Source organism: Corythoichthys intestinalis, chromosome 6, assembly GCF_030265065.1.
Source record: "Corythoichthys intestinalis isolate RoL2023-P3 chromosome 6, ASM3026506v1, whole genome shotgun sequence".
Taxonomy (NCBI): Eukaryota; Metazoa; Chordata; class Actinopteri; order Syngnathiformes; family Syngnathidae; genus Corythoichthys; species Corythoichthys intestinalis.
Window position 1 is genome coordinate 56,151,540 of NC_080400.1, and position 26,789 is coordinate 56,178,328.

The following is a 26,789-nucleotide window of genomic DNA, read 5'->3' on the forward strand; positions in this document are numbered from 1 at the left end:
ATTTATACACCTTTATTTACCTAAGGCCACTGGATGTTTTTTAACTGCTTTGAAAAATACAGGTTTTGTTGTGATCTTGTATTTATATATAGCTTTTTATAATGTATTATGTATTATAATATTTGCTGCCCCCTGCCAGAGTGTGGGCCATTTTGTACTAAAAGGATTTTAAACTGTCAGTTCAAATACTGTGTTGGAGACTAGTACTTGCAATACTTAAAATGGAAATGCAAGAACTTTAAAGCACATATTTATCCTGTCTGGCAATTTACCCAAGGCCAGTAAATAGTGTTTTAAACTGCTTTGACAAAGACACGTTTATTGTGATCTTGTATTTGTGTATTACTTATAATTATATAATATTTGCTGCCACCGTCAGAGGGTGGGCCTTGTTTGCACTAATTTAAAGATTTTAAACTGTCAATTAAAATATCGTATTGGAGAAATTGCATTACTTGAAATAAATCTATTGCAACTTATCAGTCCCAGTTCTTGTCTACAACACTGTCCAAAAATTGTCAATGCATATTCCAAATAGAATAACAAAATTAAGTCACCTGACTTTGTAATTATTACACCTGTTTATTATGAAGACCTGAAGTAAACAACAAGCAGTTACAGTTTGTCAAGAAGTTGTTCAAGTCATGTTTTGGTATTCAAATTTTATTGACTTTTCACAACAACACTTGGGATCGTGTTTGTAAGAGCAGAGCAAACTGAAGTTTCAGCGTGCACTCTTCGCCTTTCCAACCTCTCATAACGCTCCGATGTGGTGCGCTTGACCTCAGAATAACCCAAGAAGAGATATGGTGACCAATCGGGATGTGTTGTCAGCATTTCATATGCAGGTTTTCCTAGTAACACAACAGGTAGGTGAGGAGGAGTAGGTTAGCATTGCTACCGAGGCAGATTTACACAACAGTAAAAAAAAAAAAAAAAAAACGTATTGAAACCAAAACGGATAAATCGTTCAACTTACAAGAGTAGAGATGAGGGGAATACACTCTCATTCCAGCAGAAATATGATCAAGAGAAATGCTTTTCCAACGAACCGCTGCGCCCCAGCCATCCGTCGTGCCTTCGTGATCTGATATTTGGTCCTTCATGCAGGAAAACGGTGAAAAGTGAGTCCAGTTTTCCTCGCCGTTTTTTAAGTCGTAGGAGAAGCTGCTGCACCCGGAAACACAACAATACACACCCATAATTTCTTTCTAAAACACCGAAAGAGTTAGCTTAGCACGACCACACGTTACAATCCGCATTGAGTCTGCCGGCCCGGAAGTGAATCATATTGCCAGCATGGAGGCGCGTCCAAACAATGACGTAGTACGTCCCATTCCCTATAGTCTCGTTTAGGCTATAATGTCCCGAACTGGGAGCACAGGAACGCATACGCCCGTACTCAAGGCGCAGCCTGGAGATACCGTCCGTGAAATACCCGCTTTTCGGGGGCGGCAGAGCAGTGCACACCCGCAACCTGTCAGCTCAGCACGTCAATGACGTCCGCTCCACCAACCCGGAATAATTAGATGAAGGAAAATTAACGTTGAGCAAAGCAGCAGTGTCTCGTTATTAGCAGTCGCCACGTAACATGGCCAGCCTGCAATCACTCCATGCGATCCGAGTCAGTGATCCTGCATGACAAAGTTAGGAGGTGGATTCAACTTTGTCTCACGCTAAATAGCGCCAGATGTCACACATTTACACCACTGGCAGCAGGAGGAGATTCTCGCTGCTCGTCACAAAACTAAAGCGATCGGTGCATTTTATTCAACAATAAAAAGTTCACAGCCATGTGCGTTCTTACCTGGCTGACAGCTGAAGGAGCATAAGCGAGGCAATAGACCTTACCCACGTGACGTCACAACTCCTTCCTCCTGACTGGTGCCGCCCAATTGTCCGTCAACACATCATGTCTACCTGTTACGGCTACGTACATTCCTCCTATTTAGGACGTGTTTTTCTGCTCGTTAACATTAATAATCAAAATGGTAAAGGCGTGTGTGGCGGTCGGTTGCAAAAACAGAGAAGATAGACGGAGAAGACGGAGAGACTTGAAGTTCTACCGGATTCCGAGAGACCCGGAGAGAAGAGAGCGAGATGGGCTGCTGCAATTCGACGAGAAAACTGGGCTCCAAACGATTACCACAGATTATGTAGTAGTCATTTTATATCTGGTAAGATGCATTTAATATATATTTAGAGGGTTTTGGGCTGACAACCACAATTAAGATCATTGCTAGGCTAATCGCCGACAAAATACACGTATGTATATAGTGAGAGTGCTATCGCTAAACCATATAAACACTAAAAGCCCTAACTCCATTGACAAACGACATGAAATACATTAGACTTGAGAGTGGATGTTAGCAATAACAAAAGATTTTGAATTGAAAATTTCGTAACTCACCTTTCCAAGCACAAGATAGATTCCTGCCGAATTTTCGTGGACGAGGACCTGTTTCACTCAACCAGCAACGAAGTATTTATAAGCCTCCAAGCTCTTAAAGTTTTTCAAACTTTCGTGAGAATAGGCTGATTTTGTGTGGACAAGATAGATGTACATATCAGGGGAGCTAGCAGATGTCAGGCAAATACGGCGGAGACAGCGGGTCGAAAAACATCGATTCAGGCATCAAATATGGGTCTGGCGAATGGATAAACTGAAGCTTTTCCACATAACGCCTTTTATGCAACGCATCCAACCGACAACCCCGCCGCAATGTGAAATTTTGACATAATACAAAACACGATGTTTACTCACTTCCACGTAAGTCCAATGGTCCCACAGTAGTAGGGCTTGTTTTGGCCAATATCCACCGGTCAATGGGAAACTTTTGAAAACCCAAAAAGGTTCACACGCCTCTCCCTGGTGCAGCAACATTTTTCTGTAGCCGTTTGGCTGGTGTGATGCGAAAATAAACAAATTATTCCGCAAAATCAGCTGAATCAGCAGTCGTTCTGCATACTGTAGTATTGGCTGTATACTGAAGATGACTATACCGCTGACGTCACATTAGCAATCCTCGTCAAAACAAGAAGTTGCTTATTTTCATGGCACGGGATTCAAAAAACTAAATAAATATATCGACCGCTTCCACACTCATCCACATTCCACGTCCATTTCATTCAGGAGCATAAAATACCATGGAAAATATGAAATAAACATGCTTTTTGCTGTCATAGGCACTTTAAATCAATAAAATACAAAACTATTTTGGTTGTGGCGACTCTTTTAGCCATTTCTTCATGTTGTATTCATAGGCGGAGTTTGACTTTTGGGGCAGAGGAGGCACAACATGTTGATGACCCCAAAACGCAGTGTCAGCAATAAAATTAACTTACAAGAATATTTATAATAATAAGTTGAAAAGGAGCGGTTTTTGTTTCCCATCATTCTTGAGGGGAATTCTAAATCAGGCTGCTTAGGACAGCTACACTTTTTGTCAGGAACATCATCCATTGAATATGGTACGCCTGCCGGTGTCGTGCCAATGTAGTTACTCCTGTCAAAAAATGTATCCCCTGGGTGGAGCCATATGTAGGTAGATTTGCGTTTTCATTATTCGATCAAAAAAAAAAAGTTGCTTCAATCAAAAATAAAAAAAAATTGCTTCAATCAAAATATATATTTTAAATTAAAAAAAAAAAAAAGTCACTTCAATAAAAAAAAAAGTGTTTGAATGCAAAAATAAATTTGAAACTCAAAAAAATACATTTGAAAGCTACTTTTTTTTTATTTAAGTAAATTTTTTTTTTTGGGGTTGAAGCAATTTTTTGATCAAAGTAATGTTGATTTGCGTTTGAGCCACATTTTGGCTCGGACATTTGGGTCTTTATCATTCAATCGAAAAGTAAGTTGCTTCAAGCAAAAAATATATATTTTCAAAAGAAAAATCACTTCAGTCAAAAAAAGAAAAATTTCAATCAGAGAAAAAAGTTTGAATGCGAAAAAATATTTGAGACTCAAATATTTGCATTTGAACACTTTCTTTGATTTTAGCAATCCTTTTTTGTGTGACATTTGTGTCTAAATTATTCAATCCCCCCAAAAGTTGCTTCAATCAAAAAATATTTGCAAACAAAGAAAAAAATCATTTGAAAAATAAAATTGCCCTCCCCTAATTAAAAAAAAAAAAAAAATTAAATAATACGCAAAGCAAATGACTGTCTAAGGTGCTCGTCACATGATCTGTTCGAAAAATCATTTTGACCCATTATAAAAATCTTTTTTTGTTCATTTCATTCATTTTTGTTGTGTGTTTTATTGCTTTACAATTTTCATGTACACACTAGAGCTGTCCCAACTAGTCGACGTTGTCGACGTCATCGATGACATAAATGCGTCGACGGGTAAAACATACCGTTGACGGGTAATGACGGGTTTAAAAAAATTACATGCAGATAAAATTTAGAATGGCGGGCGCTCGCGATGCAAGCGGTTGTTACCGGCACCCCCAAGGAGGCAGCTGTTATTATCAATGTAACCGGCATTGTCAGATTGAGTGGAGAGAAAGAAAGTGGGCGAGCGAGAGAGAGGGAGGGAACGAGATCGGTGAAAGTTAAGTGGCTGTTTTTGTTTTAGTCAATAAAAGTATCCATAAAAAGCCATCCGACTTCTCTCGGTGTTTTTATGCACGCCGCCGCCTTCCTGAGGAGGAAATTGGACGAACCGACGACAACGAGTCAAGTGAATCTCCTCACTACGGCGAGCAGTTGAAAACGCCAGTTACTAAGAAGGGCAGACTTGGTAACACGGTGAAAGCGGCATAAAGCCAAAAAAGAGGACCAGACTAGCCAGAGACTGAAATTATTTCAAGGAAAATATGGAGTGTGCTACTGTGTGTACTCTATGCTAAGCTTAGCTGCATACCACGGTAGCACGTCGGCTATGAACAAACACTTGAGGCGCCGTCACCCAGGTGTATATCGGAAGACAACAAGAAACAACAAGCTAGCGGATTGTAAGTCCATATAACTTTCTAACGATTTTTTTTTTTTTAATTGAAGTTGCCTTTATGTGCGTCGTATCAGCGTGCATTTTTATTTAATAAAATAATGATAATAATAATAATAATAATAATATATATATATAATGTAATTATATATTTTATTATTATTAAATGTATTAGGATCATGAAAGGTCCCACTTGGGGGAAAATATATATATATATATATCCTGTATATACATAATATAATTAAAAATATATATGGAAACACAACACTGGCCTGCTTACTGTAATCCATGACTGCACTAATGTTAGTTACTTTATATTATATAGTATTATTGTATTATTGTGTATATAGTAGTATGCTGTAAAATTAATACTATATATTTAATTTTTGTTACTGTGACAATGTGTGCCTTTCATTCAAAATAATTGTGGTAATATTTCAGTGTGCCCTCGGCTTTATCTATTTTCAGGTTAAAACAAAAAAAGGTTTAACAGTTTTTCCCCCTCCCCCAAAAATGCGGAATGCACACCAGAAAGAGCGTCTGAACTCACACAATGTATTCTGAAAATGATTGTCTGGGACATCGCGATTAACTTTAACATTTATAACAATATAGACAATGACATACCGCAAAAAGAGTAAGAATTGTTCTGCCTCCTGTTAAAAAGGTAACGTCACAGTGTTTACATTAATTTTTTTGCAACAGTTAATGCCAGCAGCATTTGACCTCATTGTTTGTGATTTATTATTGATATTTATGTTTTTTATTTATACGTTAATAAAGAATGTAGGTGTTCCAAAAATTTTTTTGTGAATTAATAAGCTTTACCAAAAATTTCATTATTAAATTAGTTTAAAAAAAAAAAAATATATATATTTTTTAGATTAGTCGACTAATCGTAAAAATAGTCGGCTGACTAATCGGGAGGAAATTAGTCGTTTGGGACAGCCCTAGTACACACACACACACCCCCACACGCACACACACACACACACACATATATATTATAAATATATATATATATATAAATAAGAAAGTCAATTACATGCAATGGGCCCCCCCTTAAACTTCGCTTCTGTGTGTCTTCCCATGTCGTGATGACGGCAGATGGATGCAGCATTTCCAAATTGTCTTTTTTGAGGGATTTTGATGAATGCCACTGTTGTTTTGGTTGGAGAAAGTGTAAACCGGAAGTCGGAGCAGAAATCCGTAAGTAAAGAGGAAGTACCTCGGAAAGTTTTCTATACATTTTTTGTAATTGTAAAAGTTTGAACAAATTGAGCACCATTAAATCTTCGGTCCTTTGCTGCAGGTCATTAAGAAAAATGATTTAGTTTCCCAATGCGATAGGCTGACAATGTGTTGAGCAGAGAGTGTTTCTCCTTTGGCAAGTGGAAGCAACACTGATATAGCGGAGAGAAATGTGAAGCAAAGATAAGACAAAGCGGGAAAAAAAATGTCTCAATACACATTGTTTAGAATTTTCAAGTCTAAACGGGTACGTTTAGTTGTACGCTCAGTCTTTGAGATATGTGACTCTCATGGACAAGTTGTGTCTTGTTTTCTTTTTGCCACATTCCCAACTTAGGAATTTGACTGTGTCAGAGCAGCCTCAGTTAAAACATAGCTCAAGGCATATAAACTCCCCTGAATGGAGACATCAAACGTACTGATGGCTCTATGAAATCGGAAGTTCCTATTGAGAGTCAAATTAGACTAATAAACTGGAGCCAATCCATCTAACTGGTTGCATAAACTACCAGTATATGTATGGTATCGTAAACAAAGGCCTTAGTAAAAAAAATGTTTCATGGCTATTTTGGAATTACTTTTAGTTTCCTTACAATACTGGGCACTGCTATTTTATTAATGCTGGGTTTTTTTTTTTTTTTTTGGTTTATGTACGCATGTACTGTATATAAAATTTTGTTGTGAAACAAATTGCCCTAGAAGTGAAATAAAACCATTAACGGAGTTCGGTTCGGTAGAGTAGCCAAAAACTCATTCAAGTAAGAGTAAGGTTACTTCCAATTAATATTACTCAAGTAAAAGTACCAGCAGGCATCCAAAACATTTACTCAAGTATGAGGTCCATGGTAGATGCAAGTACATGGTAGATAAGTACAGTGGTATGAAAAACTGTCTGAACCTTTTGGAATTTCTTACGTTTCTGCATTAAATCACCATCAAATGTGATTTGTCAAAATCACACAGATGAAAAAAAGAATGTCTGTTCTCACTAAAACCACTCAAACATTTATAGGTTTTTATATTCTAATAAAGATAGTATGCAAACAATGACAGAAGGGGGGAAATTAAGTAAGTGAACCATCACATTTAATATTTTGTGCCCCCTCCTTTGGCAGCAATAACTTCAGCCAGATGCTTTCTGTAGCTGCAGATCAGTCTAGCACATCGATTAGGATGAATTTTGGCCCATTCTTCTCTACAAAACTGCTGTAGTTCAGTCTGATTCCTGGGTTGTCTGGCATGAATCGCTGTCTTCAGGTCATGCCACAGCATCTTAATGGGGCTCAAGTCTGGACTTTACCTTAGCCACTCCAGTACGTGTATTTTTGTTCTTCTGAAACCATTCTGAAGTTGATTTACCTCTGTGTTTTGGATCATTGTCTTGTTGCAGCATTCATCCTCTTTTTAGGTTCAACTGTCTGACAGACAACAGTTTTCTGCAAAACATCCTGATAAACCTTTGAATTTATTCTTACATTAATTAATGCAAGTTGTCCAGGCCCTGAGGTAGCAAAACAGCCCCAAATCATGGTGCTCCCTCCACCATGATTCACAGTGGGGATGAGGTGTTGATGTTGGTGAGCTGTTCAATTTTTCCTCCACACATGACGTTGTGTGTTACTCCCAAACAATTCAACTTTGGTTTCATCAGTCCACAAAATGTTTTGCCAAAACTTCTGTGGAGTGTCCAAGTGCCTTTTTTTGCGAACATTAAATGAGCAACAATGTTTTTTTTAGACAGCAGTGGCTTCCTCCGTGGAGTCCTCCCATGAACACCATTCTTGGCCATAGATTTACATATAGTTAATGTGTGCACAGAGATACTGGACTCTGCCAGTGATTTCTGTAAGTCTTTAGCGGACACTCTATGGTTCTTTTTTTACCTCTCTGAGTATTCCACGCTGAACTCTTGGCGTCATCTTTGGTGGACGGCCACTCCTTGGGAGGGAAGCAAAAGTGCTACACTCTCTCCATTTGTAAACAACTTCTCTGACTGTTGATTGATGAACATCCAGACTTTTAGAGATGATTTTGTATTCTTTCCCAGCTTTATAGAAATCAACAATCCTTGATTGCAGGTCAGCAGCTCTTTTGACCGGGCCATGATGCACATCAGAGAATGCTTCTCATAAAGACAATTCTTACCTGGTGTGTTTTTTATAGTGGGCACGTCAGCTTTAAACCACTCATCAGTGATTGGGCACACACGTGACTTAAATTGTTTGGTAAAAATTGGTTTCAATTGCTCTTTAAGTCTCCTTAGGCAGAGGGTTCACTTACTTATTTTTTTCCCCTTCTGTCATTGTTTGCATGCTATCCTCATTAAAATATGAAAAGCTATAAATGTTTGGGTGGTTTTAGTTAAAGCGGGCAGTGTTTTGTCATCTGTGTGATTTTGAAAAAGATCAGATCAGGTTTGATGGTGATTTTATGCAGAAACGCTGTTGTTTCAACCCAGCCATAAAACGAAGGTAATTAATTTATGTCTAATATTTTGCAAAAAAAAAAAAAAAAATTAAAAAAAATTATTCACTCGCATATTTTAAACATGTAACCAAATTACGTCACAATGAAAAAAATGGTGTCTGTAAAAAAGTCACGGATATCTACCTCATAACTATCGCTTAATTGTATTTTTTTGTTACTGTCTCATTTTCACCGATATGTTAGATGATAAATAATCGACCTAAAAAAAAAAAAGAAAAAAAAAAAAGAAAAGTTTAAAAGGGAAAATATATTAAAAAGAAAATCTCGACTACTCCTTGATGTCTGCAATTTCTGTAACACGACCCTTCTTATATTACCATGTTTTACCCATAAAATCCCCCCAAAATCCAGTTGTGGCCATTCACAGCTGTGTCTTGACACCCAGTGATGCATGTTACATGGAATTTTTGGATTGAAACAAGGTACAGTTGTGGTCAAAAGTTTACATACACTTGTGAAGAACATAATGTCATGGCTCTCTTGAGTTTCCAGTTATTTCTACAACTCAGATTTTTCTCTGATAGAGTGATTGGAACAGATACTTCTTTGTCACAAAAAACATTCATGAAGTTTGGTTCTTTTATGACTTTATTATGGGTTAACAGAAAAAGTGATCAAATCTGCTGGGTCAAAAATATACATACAGCAACACGAATTAGCAATTTTGATGACTGAGAAAGTTGTGTCAGTGAAATGAGCTTCATAGCATGGCCTCTTAACTTCTTGTGAGTGATTATGAGTGGTGCGCTGGTGACTTCTCTGAGGCCATTTAAATAGGGCTCATTGGATGCAAACGCCCACAAACGCTACAATGGGAAAGTCAAAGGAGCTCAGAATGGATCTGAAAAAGTGAATCATTGACTTGAACAGGTCAGGAAAGTCACTTGGAGCCATTTCAAAGCAGCTGCAGGTCCCAAGAGCAACAGTGCAAACAATTGTTTGTAAGTATAAAGTGCATGGCACTGTTTTGTCACTGCCACGATCAAGAAGAAAACACAAGCTATCACCTGCTGCTGAGAGAGAATTGGTCAGGAGGGTGAAGATTCAACCGAGAATCACCAAAAAGCAGATATGCCAAGAATTAGAAGCTGCTGGAACACAGGTGTCAGTGTCCACAGTCAAGCGTGTTTTGCATCTCCATGGACTGAGAGGCTGCCGTGCAAGAAGGAAGCCCGTGCTCCAAGAGCGGCACCTTAAGGCTCGACTGAAGTTTGCTGCTGATCACATGGACAAAGATAAGACCTTCTGGAGGAAAGTTCTGTGGTCGGACGAAACAAAAATCGAGCTGTTTGGCCACAATGCCCAGCAATATGTTTGGAGGAGAAAAGGTGAGGCCTTTAACCCCAAGTACACCATGCCTACAGTCAAGCACGGTGGTGGTAGTATTATGCTGTGGGGCTGTTTTGCTGCCAATGGAACTGGTGCTTTACAGAGAGTAAATGGGATAATGAAGAAGGAGGATTACCTTCAAATTCTTCAAGATAACCTAACGTCATCAGCCCGAAGATTGGGTCTTGGGCGCAGTTGGGTGTTCCAACAGGACAATGACCCCAAACACACATCAAAAGTGGTAAAGGAATGGCTAAATCAGGCTAGAATTAAGGTTTTCGAATGACCTTCCCAAAGTCTTGACTTAATCACCAATGAAAACTTGTGGACAATGCTGAAGAAACAATTCCATGTCAGAAAGCCATCAAATTTAACTGAACTGCACCAATTCTGTCAAGAGGAGTGGTCAAAGATTCAACCAGAAGCTTGTGGATGGCTACCAAAAGCGCCTAATTGAAGTGAAAATGGCCAAGGGACATGTTACCAAATATTAGCGCTGCTGTATGTATATTTTTGACCCAGCAGATTTGATCACTTTTTTCTGTTCACCCATAATAAAGTCATAAAAGAACCAAACTTCATGAATGTTTTTTGTGACAAAGAAGTATCTGTTCCAATCACTCTATCAGAGAAAAATCTGAGTTGTAGAAATAACTGGAAACTCAAGAGAGCCATGACATTATGTTCTTCACAAGTGTATGTAAACTTTTGACCACAACGGTACCTTGTTTCAATCAAAAAACTCCATGTAGCATGCATCACTGAGTGTCAAGACACAGCTATGAGTAAAAATCTGCGATAGACTGTGGGTGCGAAGTTTAAAGCGAGGGATCTACTTGGTGAAACTGGTTCAGCCACTGTGGGCATCTCTGGTGAAAATAAATAAAGTAAAATCTAATATGTTGAATAAAGAAGAACAACATAATGACGAGTGTGTAGCCCAAAATAGGGGAGTAAGAGTAATGTTCCTTCACAATTCTACTCAAGTAAATGTAAGAAGTATGTTGTGGTAAAACTACTCTTAGAAGGGCATTTTTCTCAAAAAGTTAACCAAGTAAATGCAACGGAATAAATGTACCCCTTACTACCTGCCTCCTTCTGTTAAGTTAGTGTAAAAGAGAAAGTTGTACAAACAGCTCCACCACCGTATTGTTATGATATTCTGCCATTTGGAATAAGCGTACACTGTACATATTATTGACCTAATTATGAGAATTTCCACATCAGGATAAGGTCATACTTTTGTGTAAACTTTTCATTGAAGTACCAGGAAGTGAAACTATGGGTATGTATTTACAGTAAATGGATGCCAAGACCTGCCACTAATGATAAAGTTAAGAATGGAATAAAATGACATTTTCAAGAGGTGCTATTCAATCCATCATGTGACTCAGGTATGCCAGCGCAACCCCTCCCTCAATCTATCCATCCACCTATTAAGTCAACTTCTGGCCGATCCCCCGCCCATGTTCCCTCCTGTGCTGATGCGCCTTGTCAACTGGGGCCCGGCTAGCAGAGATTGTGTAGAACACTCTTGGCTGGATACCGACCACCAAAGCCAACAGCCCTCACGACACTCGGACTTCATTCTTGAAGACAAGTCCCGTAAGCGCACCTATATTTGTGTGACATGTTTCATTCCAGTAATTTTTAAAGTAATTTGTTATTAATAGGAATAGAAAAATGTTATTAATAAATAGGAATAGAAAAATGTCTCGTCATTAGAAAGTGAGTCAAACTCGGTTGATTACTGGCACAAAAAAAATCATCCAAGCCTGTTATTATCTGTATACACAGTTTTTTCAATATACTTTAAATACAGTGCAGTTGAAAGCACTATTTAAGCCTCCTCAGCATTTGAATTCTCAGTCTTAGAGTCATGGGAGACCTGTACTGTTAACCTACTTTGCTTGGTCTGATCTTAATATACTTATCTTCAACCTACTCACATTATGTAAGACCAGAATCCTTCAGTATTGCTTCAATACCATGAATTGCTCTGCCAACAAGGTAGAAGTATCAACAATACTTAGAAAAGCTTTATATTCATTGTTCTGTTTAGCAGCAGTATGAATTGTTCTATTAATCACAGCAGGTGGTCAAGTTCTTGTCTTGTGTCTTAAAGATTTTTGGCTCTGAGAACAGCTTTTGTGTTCTTACTAAGGCTTGATATAACATCCCCTTTGTATATAGTACCATACATATATGCACTATCTCTGTGAGGCAACCAGTTAGATGGGTGGGCTCCAGTTTATTATTCTCATTTGACTCTCGATAGGAACTTTCGATTTCATAGATGTCTAGATTTTGTGAGAGAGCAGCTTTCGTGTTCTTTTTTTCCCTTCTATTGTTATCCCAACTACCTTTGTGAACTCTTAGCTGAGTCTTGACACTTTTGGATAGTTTCACTTGACTAACCATTTAGTGTTTTCTTTTTTTCTTTTTTTTCTTTTTAAAGAGGAAGAGGAGAGTGTAGCAACGTTAAAAAAGGCTCTACTTCTGTCAGCAAGAATGTGCACTGAAAGCTTTTAACTTCATAATCAGATTATTTTTCTTAAATCTAGTCAAATAATTTTCTCCGTCTTGATAGAATTCTTAAAGACTAGTTAAGAGATTAATGCGTCAGATTATTCCACTTACTTTGAGTAAATGTTACTTTTTGTTCTTATTGAGCCCGTACATCTATGGTAAATGTTGGTAATTTTTCACCTGAATCAAGAAAAATTTGCTTTCCAATAATGTTTTGAACAATATCTATTTTTTGAAATAAGAACATTTCGACATTTCAAAGCTTTTTTTTTTTTAGGGCTGTCAAAATTATCGCGTTAACGGGCGTTAATTAATTTTTTAAATTAATCACGTTAAAATATTTGACGCAATTAACGCACCCGCTGGCATATTGCCTCAAACATTACAATGAGGTCGTTTATGGACATTAAGAGTGAAGAGAATGCCACCGGCCGCTTGGGGGCAGCGCCGTTCCATACTCATGTTATGTCTTCCAAATGTGGGAGAATTAGTAGTTGTGAGACGTTTATGCTGTATTCACAATGCAATGCAAATTGCTATTTGTGCTCCACACATATTTCTTTTAGTGGCAATTATGTGTCTCCTGTTTTATTTTGGGTAAGATATGTACAGATACAGTGGGGAGAACAAGTATTTGATACACTGCCAATGGGTTTTGGCAGTGTATCAAATACTTGTTCTCCCCACTGTATATGTTATACAGTAAAGGGAGTGGACACAGGCGCGCCGTTTATTGGCATAAGCTTCTCCTTCACAACAAACATAAGTATCGTTTAGTGAAAGCACAACAAAAATAATACTCCTATCTCTCTCAAAAAAAAAAAAATGTTCTCAAAAAGAAAAGCACTTCAGTCTATAGTAACGAGGCCCTATTCTGACACACAGTTAAACAACAGTGCTAAATATACTGGCATTCCATATCAATTTAGCTATGCAAAATACACGTAAAACTTTTCACTCTATTTTTATTATTGTTATTTTTATTCTTCTTCTTATTATATTAACTCTACTTTTGATTGAAAATTTTACAAATTTTATTAAAACGAAAACATGAAAATGGGTTTTAATATAAAATTACTATAACTTGTAACTATAACATTTATAGTTTAAGAACTACAAGTCTTTCTATCCGTGGATCACTTTAACAGAAGGAATGTTAATAATGCCATTTGTGGATTTATTGTTACAATAAACAAATACAGTACTGATGTACAGTATGTTGTATGTATATATCCGTCGTGTGTCTTATCTTTCCATTCCAACAATAATTTACATAAAAATTTGGCATATTTTAGAGATGGTTTGAATTGCGATTAATTGCGATTAATTACGATTAATTAATTTTTAAGCTGTAATTAACTCGATTAAAAAATTTAATCGTTTGACAGCCCTATTTTTTTTTTCTTCTGTTTTTTTTTTTACGGACAAGACTGAAAAAGCAGTTTCTTTTTAAAAGAAACTGCTGTATTTTAAGCCAGAACAACTGTTGTGTTTGATAGAGCAATATGTCTATATGCTGCCATAGCAGATTCATGGCGCATTAAGTCCCCAACTACAGTATATTAAATTTGTCCATTTTACTCTGGAAACCCCCGTTTACAGACGTCGCGCAACCGCTTTTGTTGCAACCCAGCCATACAACGAAGGTAATTAATTATATTTATTATTCAAAATGTTTGTCATTTTTAGCTTAGAATCATTAATTGATGTCCAATATTTCATTAAAAAAAAACAATTATTCACTCGCATATTCTAAACTTTTAAACAAATGACGTCAGAATGAAAAAAATGGTGTCTGTAAAAAGTCACTGATATCTACCTCATAACTATCACTTAATTGTTTTTTTTTTTTGTTACTGTCACATTTTCTCTGATGTTAGATGATGAATAATCGATCCAAACAAAGAAAAATTGGGGGGGAAAAAACGTTTAAAAGGGTAAATATAGGAAAAAGAAAATCTCGACCACTCCTTGATGTCTGCGATTTCTGCATCGCGACCCTTGTTATATTACCATGTTTCACCCATAAAATCCCCCCAAATTCCAGCTGTGGCCATTTACAGCTGTGTCTTGACACTCGGTGATACATGCTACATGGAGTTTTTGGATCAAAAATTGAGATTTTAAGCTTTCCAATGATGTATCACACGTGCATATTGGACAATTTTGAAAGTTGGCCAAATTGGGGGTCTCAGAGCAGAACTTCAAGTCACCTGAGTGTTTTCCGCCATATACTCATTTATAGCTTAAAATATGTCTGTTAAGCTTATTTTCAGCTAGTTATTTTTCTTATTTCAAGAAATCTAAGTGAGTCAAATCTATTTGAAGCACTTGCAGATAATTTCACTCATTTCTAGTAGATTTACACTGAAAACAAGGGAATTTAGCTAGTTTTAAGGGGGTGTGTTTTTGCAGTGTGGGGAGTTTCATGTTGGTCATGAAGTACAATTCACAGTGGACCAGCTGACAGTGGTGGATGAAGTACTCACTTTTTTTTTTTTAAAGTAAAAGTACATATACAGGTGTAAAAATTACTGTAAGTACAAGTGTCCAAGAAAAAAAAAACATTCAAGTACAAAAGTACTTGCTTTAAAATTTACTTTATAAGTAAAAAATAAAAGTATTTTATCCCGATACAAAAATGTAATATACGTATATATTACAGAGCTGAAACGAATACTCGAGGGACTTGAGTAACTCGAGTTTAAAAGCTGATCCGAGTAATTTTAGTCACCTCTAAGAATCATTTAATTTTGTCAGCTCTAAGCATCATGTTTTGCCCGAATTACTTTTAATGCGGGACAACACGCTGATGTCACGTGCGTTGAGGAAGAAGCAATAAAAAAAAATTAAAAAAAACCTTTCTGCAGCCGACAGCCACTACAAACTACGCCAACATTGCTAAAAACTAGCCCGCATGATGCTACGGTGGTAGCAGGTAGCATCTGATGCCTCTCATAGATATCACATGTATGTTGAACTAGATGCAAAATGACAGAGTCAGCGGTGTTAGTAATAGAGGTGTGCATCGGCACTGCCCTCACGATTCGATTCGATTACGATTCTGAGGGCCACGAGTGGATTCGATTCAAATCAGAGGGTCATGATTCGATTCGGCAATGCATCGCGATGCATTAAAGCCTGGGATGCAATAAAATTCTAAAGCAAAGCATATTTTTCGTGAATCATGAGGCAACACAAGCGGTCAGACATTAAACAACTTTTTATTGGCTTTTGTGTCACTCCTGGTTGAAGTCAAATGAAAATAGTATACTTTCAGATACATATACTAAAAAAAAAAAAAAAAAAAAGATCACAGCATTTAATTAGTGCTTTGAATGAGACCAGGGCTTTCTATTTTTTTTTTACACACAGTAGCAGACTTTCACACAGTGCAACATCTGAACTCCTGTGCAAAATCAGTAATAACAGTCATTGTGTTTTAGTCACAACGACCCATCAATAAAAATATTCAAGTAAATATTAAAGAAAACGACAAAGAAAATATTGTAGTGCAGCAGCATCTTTATCGCAATATCAATCCAGAGATCAGTTCAGTTGCAAACAAAACATCAACTAAATTGCAATGTAGAACAAAAGTAAAATGTAGGCCTAGCCTACTATATATGTGCAATCAACTTAGAAATGCAATCAGTAACTACCACATAACAATAAAAAATAATGAATTAAAATAAAGTGCAGCAGTATTTTAGCAGTCATAACAATCTGTTTCAACATGAGGAAATATATGACAAGTCGGAATATATATCAGAACTTCAGCATTTGGGCATTTCCATATTCTTGTGCAAGAACACAAGCTGATCAACATGTTCTGGTTTGAGAACACTTCCTTTGGCTGTGATTACATCCCCTGCCGTGGAGAATACTCTCTTTGCTGACTGACACACTAGTGCCTGGGATACACAAGTATCTCTTTGCCAACCTAGAGAGGAGAGGAAATGTGCCCTCATGATGCTGCCACCATTGCAAGGGATCGTCAGAGAGAGGTACAGATGGGGATCTACAGTAAATGTCCATTTCCTCCTTAGCAATGACATCCACAGACTTAATCTGTTCTGCAGGTTGACTTGAGAAAGCAGCTCCCAGCAAACTCACAAGCAGTGATGATGGCCTTCTTTTGGGATTGGGGGGGACTTGTGAGTCAGACACATTGTCGTCCATGGATGACAACTCTTCCTGGTCTCCTGAACTTCCTGTATCTCCTGGCACATCATTTGCTTCTGACATGCGTCTCCTTTCAAACTGTTTGAACAAAATAGATACAGTAAATATAAAAACATAGCTGTTACCTGAACATTCTTAGACAATGATGGTTTCAGGGTGGTACAACCACAGAGATAATGCGACTGTTGCCGGAATTAAATTATTTAGGTTTTTTTTTCCTAATCGATTAACAAGTCTATTCATTGCATGTACATTATTACCAATTGTGAAATAATTAATGGGCTAGAGTCCAGTGCTTCTCAATTATTTTCTGTTACGCCCCCCCAAGGAAGACGAAAATGTTTTGCGCCCCCCCAAACTCTGCTGCCACTGTATATAGTATCATTTGTCTATAATATTACTATTATAAGTACGCCTCTGCCTCACATTGTATTCTTTTTTTCGATTAGAGAATATAACAGAGATCAACTTATAAAGTATAACTTTATTAACATTGTTTGACTTAACGCGCATCAATTTGCCTGAATTAAAAAAAAAACAAAACTCACATCCAAACTGTAAAAATACACTCAAGGTACATTTTTGACCATTGATACTGAAAAATAAAATCAGTAAATAATAACAAATTCAAATTCAATAGAAACATTAACTCATGAGGACAATATGCCAAAAAAATTTGACCGAAAAAACAAAACTGAATAGAAGGAAAAAAAAAGACTGTCTTTGGACAGAAGGACAGTTTTTATTTTCACTGCTCCCAGTATCACCTCCAGTTTGCAATGATGTGGGGTTATATTGCACTGAGCATGCTAACAGTGCTCACTGGTTTACTGATATAACACTGACAAAGCGGGACGATTGTTGGCAATATTCGGCACGTTTTCGCTGAAAAACAACCAAGCGGCTTATCAATGAGATTGGGGTCTAATGTCTTTAAGTGGCGTCTTAATTGATTTGGCTTCCGGCTGTCCGCTATAATCATTTTTAGAGACAGTAAACTGTGGTCTTTCCTCGTCTACCACTGTATTAAATGTCAAAGCCAAAAGGCAAACGGCCCGAAAAAAGTGCATTCTCAGAGGCCGAGGGAGAACCGTAGGTGAGGGCGGTCGTCGTGACGATCCCAAGCCGAAAATGGCACTTCTCTGGCGGACGCGTGAGAACCAGAGAAGATAGTGGGTCGCTGCGTGTGTCCGGCCGGAAAACGGCTTTCGAAAACGGCGCACAGCTCTCCAGCTCTTAATGAGTCTCTTCCGTGTGCTCTTGCTTACGTCCAAAATACTGCGCGCACTTTGAAAATGAGAGCGCCAGTGCCACCACTGAGTGGATGTGCAAGTACACTTTATTCTAATACGGCAAAAAAAAAAAAAAAAAAAAAAGCATGTTCCGCGAGGTCACACGCGCCACCCCTGGCATCTCTCAGCGCCCTCCTGGGGGGGGGCGCCCCACTATTTGAGAAGTACTGGGCTAGACTGTGGTTGTACTACCAGGATTTTTTTCTCAGTCTTAACATTTTGTATACCATTTATTTATTTATCATGACATATATTTAGATTTATTGTATTTCACAACACGGTAGGCTAATTAATTACCTCCAGAGATGCAGCCTCAGAAGTCACTCGGGCGTAGACATGCAGCCTCTCCTCCCCTGCCAGGAAAAGTAATCCTTTAAACCGAGGATCCAAGGCAGATGATGTGTGGAGGATCTTCTTCTCTACCTCACTGCTGTACCTTTTGAGGAGATCTGATTTGATTGCATTCTTCACATCACGGATCAGTGGTGTGTCTCCAATGGTGTCTGACATGCTCTGGAGGAGTTGGCCATGTATTAGTGCAATAAGGCTGACTGTAGGAGTGTTCTCCCCGGACATGCAGAAAGTAGCATCCTTCATCGGTTTTAATGTCTTCAGTGCGTCCTCCATGTTAGCCAGATCTGCTCTGCCGAGGGTGACGATGTCACTTTCGTCTACATTTAGATCAGGTGACAACAGGGTGGCGTGCACGGCAACTTGCAGTTGCAAAAACCTCTCCATCATGTCATGAGCACTATTCCACCTTGTGGAGACGTCAGTGATCAGCTTGAGCAGAGAGGTTAATTTGAGAATGGCTCTCTGGTTTTCTTGAAACAGGTGCTTAGCTTTCGAGCAGCGGTGGAAGTACGCGGAGATGCGTCGTATTCTGCTCAGTAGCCTGGAGACTGTCGGTAGCTGAAGCGCTCGCTGTGCTGCCAAATTCAAAGTATGCGCGAAGCACTTAACGTGGGGGAACCTGCCAATTGCTGCCGCACTAGCCATGTTAGCGGCGTTATCCGTAACAAGCACAACGCTTTTCTCCGTTAGCTCCCATTCATTCACCACTTCCAACAGTAGCGTCGCCATATGAGCCTCTGTGTGGCTCTCATGAACGGATCTGGTTTTGCAGCACATGCGACAGCATCCGCCAGTTTTTGTTGATGTAATGTGCCGTTATTGTAATGTAAGACTTGGTGGCGACAGACGTCCATGTATCACTGGTGATTGCTACACGACTAGCTTCTTGCAATGACATGGTAACATCTTCTCTCACATCTCTGTACAGTGAAGGAACAGCAGAGTCTGCGAATGTTGCTCTGGCTGGCAACTTGTACCGGAGCTCAAGTATTTTCAACAGGTGACGAAACTAGGGTTGCCACCTTTCAGAAATAGGAATAAGGGACACCCCCCCCTCGCGCCCAAAGCCTTACGGGCGAAAAAAAAGGGGCATCCCCCAAACTCCTAAAATGCATAGAAATGTATGTATTTTTAGATGAGAAAACTGTATTGTGCACTTTGTGGGCATGGCAGTTTCCTTGCAGCAGATTGATTTTTTTTCTTTTTCTGCAGGTTAGTGAAAACGAAGTTGTGAATATCGTGATTAACATTTGTGTTGTCGGCACTGAATCCGGTCACATGATGCATTGACAAGCCAAATTTCTTGAGGGAATGTTTCAGGATAGCTAAAATTCCAGCAGCTGACCCGTCTGCATTCTCTGTGAAGTCCAGCATTTTGTAGGTGAGCCCAGACTCTGGACTGAAGTCCTGGACAGCAAGGGGAACATCTTCCTGCTCAATTTATTCGAGGCATCGGTCTGTATGGAGAATGGGATGGGTGACGTTAAGATCTTAAGCACATCACCCACTGCCTTTGGACCCAGGACTTATTTCAACAGTGCCTCTTGCTCGTTCTCCCCAAAGTTTCCCCAAATTTTCTTCACCATTTTGGAATCACATAAAAATCTTCTGATTGAGCCTGTGTCCACAGTCAGCACTATTGTAGCTCTGGCTGGCTACGTTTTACTGTGTGGTATACCTGTGGCACCTCAGCTGCAGTAATTTAGAGGGTAGGACTGGGATGATGTCAAATTCAGTATTAATCAATCAATAGATTTATTTATTCAGTGTTTATTTGCTGTTAATCTATTAAGAATAATTTCAAAAGAGAAGCATTAGTTAGCGTAACAAAATAACATGTTCTTTATGGGTACATAAACTTATCCCATATTGATTGATAATAAATGCATGTTTCAAAAAAAAAAAAAAAAAAAAAAAATCAACATTCCTAAAAATAATCAACCATAGTAGCAACTGAAGTCGCCTAGCTATGCTCCTATCAATGCAAGATGTATGAAGGTAAATATAAATATAGCCTGTATGTTATACATATACAAGAGCATAATAACATACCAAATCAAGCTCAGGGGATGTTTCAGGTACAAAAAATTGTGACGAAGGCTCTTCTGGGATCTTATATTCTGTTTGCGGAGGTCCCCTGCAGCATGCTTTTTACACTTCCGTGAGACACTGCAAAAACTTTCCTGCCTGCCTTGCAGTTCGCATTATAATCATCATCAGTGACTCTATCGAGCCACTCCAGTCTATTTTTTGGAGACGTTTCCCCTTTTGAGGATGACGTGGGGTGTCCTGAACTTCTAATGTTGAAGAGACAAGTTAGTTTTGAAAACGCACGGGGCAGTGCACTGAGCAGAGAGAGCGAGGTAAGTAGGCAACGAACCCGGAAGTGGAGCGCAGTGCAGGGCAGACAGCAGCGGGCATGCAGATAACTATCCTGCTGCCTTTAATATCTCCTGCCCTTTTTGTTCATTATTGTTGGCTCAGTGGTCACTCATGAGCGCAGGTGTGTGTTTGTGTGTGAAAGACGTGCATGGGCTGGGCGCACCGCTGCCCGCCACGCAGGAGCCGCGGGTCGCGCGGGGTCGACCCATGGGACAATTGTGAAATACGGAATAAACTGCGTTCCATATATGTTCAACACAGAACGCGACTTTTAATTCCCAATTACGGAACGATTCCGTATTTCAAGGGACGGGTGGCAAGCCTAGGCGAAACCCCACATTTTCGACCACAGAAATGGCCTTAGGTCTTTGGCAATGAAAGACGCCACAGAACGTGTGATTTTCTTAGCCCTCTCGGAGTTTTGTGGAAGTGCTGACATGATGGACTGTTGAATACTTGGCTAATTTTTTTCTGACTGTGGTGTTTTGGAATTGGTAGCCAATTCAGGGTGCCAGCGGGTTAAGTCGTTGGTGAAATTTGTCGTATTTCCGACATTTTTGATTCTGGTGCGACATTTTTTACACACCGCATAACTCTGGTCAAGTTTCCCACCAACCTCGTAGAAGCCAAAATGTCTCCAGATGTCTGCTTTCAATGTCTTAGGTCCATCAATAATCTTTCTTGCTCCCTATTTCTCCGCTTCAGCCATTGTTATGTTATGTCCTATCTCTCTGCTCTCTCGATTGCAACTGTGCATGTCTGTGACGTTACTCCGGTGAGGAAGCGGATTTGGGTTTCTCGTTCCCCCTGCATTGCTTTGAATGTAAAGTAGCTCCCTCTACAGGTAAACATGAGAATAATAATACACATGGGGAAACCAAATCCGTTGCATCACCGGAATTACGCAGGGAAGATTTTTGAACGTACTTATATATTTTAAAATGCGCTGAATCGATTCGGCTTGTTGCCCACATCGAATCGAATCGTCCATGCCTCGCATCGGGATGCATCGCCGCATCGATTATTGTTGACACCAGTAGTTAGTAAACAGACGCCATCTTAAAGCAGTACACTTCTCAGCGCTAATAAATAAGATTAACGTTAATGTCGCTCGCTCACGTAATGTTAGCCCTGCGGAGGACTAGGTTTCTATTAAGACCACTATCGATGCGTGGCTAACGTGTTTTACATACAGGCTATATTTAATCTGTGAAAACATAGTGCTGTAGAGTGATGAGGGTGTAAAATGAAAATATGATAAAGCTAACTGTCAATTTTAGCGCAGTAGTCATTGCTGGATAAAACACCAAGTAGCACTGGTCCCTAATGTGCTCCAATACAGCAGGTATCATATTGTAACGTTGACAAAGAGTCACCCGCTTCGTTAGGTTGCAATTATTTTTTTTTTGGGAACTTGTGGAACGACAACAACAACAGGAAGGCATGTCTCTCACTCTCCCGTACCTCCCTCACCCCCCGCACGTCAAGCGGTGCATTCAGGAACGCATGCAAATATCCCTGCCATATTATAACCTGATATGTTACAAAACATTTATTTTGAACACTGCAAAAACTTAAAATCCTATAAGGACTTACAGTTTAGACTAACTTAAAACTTAACTAGAATTTAAAAATGGCTTGACACCAATGGATATTCAATTGAAACACGTGGGAAAAACACAACTTTTAAGTGATGTGTGTTATCAAGCGTAATGGCATTTTTAGGTAAGAAATATATATATATATATATATATATATATATATATATATATATATATATACATATATATATATATATAATATATATACAGTGGGGAGAACAAGTATTTGATACACTGCCAATGGGAAAACCCATTGGCAGTGTATCAAACCACAGAACAAACCATGTCTAGATGCCTAAATGCACTGAGCTGCTGCCATGTGATTGGCTGATTAGAAATTAAGTGTTAACGAGCAGTTGGACAGGTGTACCTAATAAAGTGGCCGGTGAATGTGTATGTATATATATATATATATATATATATATATATATTAGGGCTGTCAAACGATTAAATTTTTTTAATCGAGTTAATTACAGCTTAAAAATTAATTAATCGTACTTAATCGCAATTAATCGCAATTCAAACCATCTCTAAAATATGCCAAATTTTTATGTAAATTATTGTTGGAATGGAAAGATAAGACACACGACGGATATATACATACAACATACTGTGCATCAGTACTGTATTTGTTTATTGTAACAATAAATCCACAAATGGCATTATTAACATTCCTTCTGTTAAAGTGATCCACGGATAGAAAGACTTGTAGTTCTTAAACTATAAATGTTATAGTTACAAGTTATAGTAATTTTATATTAAAACCCATCTTCATGTTTTCGTTTTAATAAAATTTGTAAAATTTTCAATCAAAAGTAGAGTTAATATAATAATAAGAATAAAAATAACAATAATAAAAATAGAGTGAAAAGTTTTACGTGTATTTTGCATAGCTAAATTGATATGGAATGCCAGTTTATTTAGCACTGTTGTTTAACTGTGTGTCAGAATAGGGCCTCGTTACTATAGACCAGGGGTCCCCAAACTTTTTCCTGTGAGGGCCACATAACCCTTCTCTTCTCTGATGAGGGGCCGGGGTCAGTTTGTAACAGAAAAAGTGTGACGATTGCAGGAGTGCCTAAATGTAAAAATGTATTGTTTTTCAGAAAGCCACAATCAAATAACCCTTTCTGGATTCTTCACGGAACCAAAGTAAATAAAATAAAAATGATATAATATAATATAGTATAATATAATATAATATAATTAGGGCTGTCAAACGATTAAAATTTTTAAGCGAGTTAATCACAGCTTAAAAATTAATCGTAATTAATCGCAATTCAAACATCTCTAAAATATGCCTTATTTTTCTGTAAATTATTGTTGGAATGGAAAGATAAGACAAAGACGGATATATACATTCAACATACTGTACATAAGTACTGTATTTGTTTATTATAACAATAAATCAACAAGATGGCATTAACATTAATATTCTGTCAAAGCAATCCCTGGATAGAAAGACTTGTAGTTCTTAAAAGATAGATTTTAGTACAAATTATAGAAATTTTATGTTAAAACCCCTCTTAATGTTTTCGTTTTAATAAAATTGGTAAAATTTTCAATCAAAAAAATTAACTAGTAGCTCACCATTGTTGATGTCAAGAATTACACAATGCTCATGGTGCATAAAATCAGTCGCACCCAAGCGCCAGCAGAGGGAGACAAAAAACACAAGTAACAAGTGGACATGACACTGCTGTCATTTTAATCTGTTTGAGCGGGGCATATGCGTTAATTGCGTCAAATATTTTAACGTGATTAATGAAAAAAATTAATTACCGCCCGTTAACGCGATAACTTTGACAGCCCTTAATATAATATAATATAATATAATATAATATAATATAATATAATATAATATAATATAATATAATATAATATAATATAATATAATATAATATAATATAATATAATATAATATAATCAGGGGTGCACATAATTTTTTTGCCCAGGTTCTCAGAGGAGGACCTGGAGATGTGACTTGGTCCTCATTGAACTTGAGAGCCGACCCACCTCATGCGATAAATTTATGACAAGCTTTACTTAGAGCCAATTAACTTTGATTAATTATATTAACAGTTAATGCTTGATTAACATCAACTGGCACAACAAAATTGCCATTACTTTGAAGTGAAATGTAAAGAAATAAACATAAAAGCACCAATTCAAAATAAAGGGCATTATGCGGCTCCCACATTAACTCCAAGCCTTTTTAAAAGTGGGATGTCCTCCTCATAAGACCTCATTGAACGTGCATGTTTAGCTTTGTAAAATGCGAGCAAAAACACATTTGTCAGTGCATGTCGCTGTTCATTACCTTTATTCCACCCTATTCCGCCACATGTCCATAGGGCAAGTGGGGTCCTGTTTGACATCGATAGTTTGCTTAATTGCCACATGCTCTCTGTTTTTTTCGTGCTTTTCAAAGTTTGGATGGCTGAAATTCTTTGACCCTACATAAAATGCGTTGCTCTAATCGGCGACATTGGGATTCTCACGGCACATTTTGTACCGCATTTCCGTGCGAGCATCATTCGCTTCTAGCCATGGTACCTCCTGTAGCCACTTTTCAGCAAAAGTCCTTTTTTTCGGTAGCTCCGGTGACGTCTCTGTCATCTGTCTGTCTTTTGACGGGGGTGGGGGAACACGGAAGTAATTACTCAGTGTGGCCTGCCTCATCGACATTTTGAGAAGTTATTTTCTCGTGTCCGCCGCAAATAGAGTGGTCAGCCATCGGTACGCAAAAGCGTATGGAAGCCGTTGAGGGCCAGCGCGTTTGTCTACGTCCAGTACGCATGTGCGGACCACTTATGTGCACCCCTGAATATAATATAATATAATATAATATCATGTAATATAATATAATATAATAATACTGTATTAATTAAATAGATAATAACCAAATAACCATTGCTCAGTTCTTCACAGAAAAAAGCCAGGACATGAATAACTCTATTGAAAAAAAAAAAAAAAAAAAAATTTTTTTTTTTTTTTTTTTTTTTTTTTTTACAATTTTTTTTGTTTTGTTCAGGGGGCCGGACCAAATGTGGCTGCGGGCCGTATCCGGCCCGCGGGCCGTAGTTTGGGGACCCCTGCTATAGACTGAAGTGCTTTTCTTTTTGAGAGCTTTTTTTTTTTTTTTTTTGAGAGATAGGAGTATTATTTTTGTTGTGCTTTCACTAAACGATACTTATGTTTGTTGTGAAGGAGAAGCTTATGCCAATAAACGGCGCGCCTGTGTCCACTCCCTTTACTGTATAACATATACAGTGGGGAGAACAAGTATTTGATACACTGCCAAAACCCATTGGCAGTGTATCAAATACTTGTTCTCCCCACTGTATCTGTACATATCTTACCCAAAATAAAACAGGAGACACATAATTGCCACTAAAAGAAATATGTGTGGAGCACAAATAGCAATTTGCATTGCATTGTGAATACAGAATAAACGTCTCACAACTACTAATTCTCACACGTTTGGAAGACATAACATGAGTATGGAACGGCGCTGCCCCCAAGCGGCCGGTGGCATTCTCTTCACTTTTAATGTCCATAAACGACCTCATTGTAATGTTTGAGGCAATATGCCAGCGGGTGCGTTAATTGCGTCAAATATTTTAACGTGATTAATTTAAAAAATTAATTAACGCCGGTTAACGCGATAATTTTGACAACCCTAATATATATATATATATATATATATATATATATATATATATATATATTAATATATGTGGCGGAAAACACTCAGGTGACGTGAAGTTCTGCTCTGAGACCCCCAATTTAGCCAACTTTCAAAATTGTCCGATACGCATGTGTGATACATCATTGGAAAGCTTAAAATCTCAATTTTCTAGGGGAAGAAAAAATTTGAGCAGAAGGGCATTTTTAAAAAAAATATATTTTTTAAACAGCAAAACCCTTATCTTGAGGAGAGAGCACGCGAGAACAGAATTACAGACGCCAACGAGATATTATCGCGTACTTACTTTGTTTAGATCCAAAAACTCCATGTAGCATGTATCACTGAGTGTCAAGACACAACTGTGAATGGATTTTTGGGGGATTTTATGGGTGAAACACGGTGATATAACAAGGGTCGCAATGCAGAAATCGCAGACATCAGGGAGTGGTCGAGATGTTCTTTTTCATATATTTGCCCTTTTAAACGTTTTTTTTTCAACTTTTTTTTGTTTGGATCAATTATCTATCATCTAACATATCAGAGAAAATGCGACAGTAACAAAAAAATACAATTGAGCGATAGTTATGAGGTAGATATCAGTGACTTTTTTACAGACGCCATTTTTTTCATTGTGACATAATTTGTTTAAAAGTTTAAAATATGTGAGTGAATAATTTTTTTAAGTGTTTTTTTTTTTTACCGAAATATGAGACATCAATGAATGATTCCAA

The 26,789-nt window shown here is 38.0% G+C and overlaps 1 protein-coding gene across 1 annotated transcript in view; it reads left to right on the plus strand.

Moving 5' to 3' along the window:
- Window positions 1-11,566: 11,566 nt before the first annotated feature.
- Window positions 11,567-26,789, plus strand: part of LOC130917509 (ATP-binding cassette sub-family G member 4-like) — a 68,636-nt gene continuing 53,413 nt past the window's right edge. The window contains exon 1 of the mRNA XM_057838985.1: window positions 11,567-11,629. The gene's annotated coding sequence lies outside the window, so the exon portion shown is untranslated. The remainder of the gene's footprint in view (window positions 11,630-26,789) is intronic.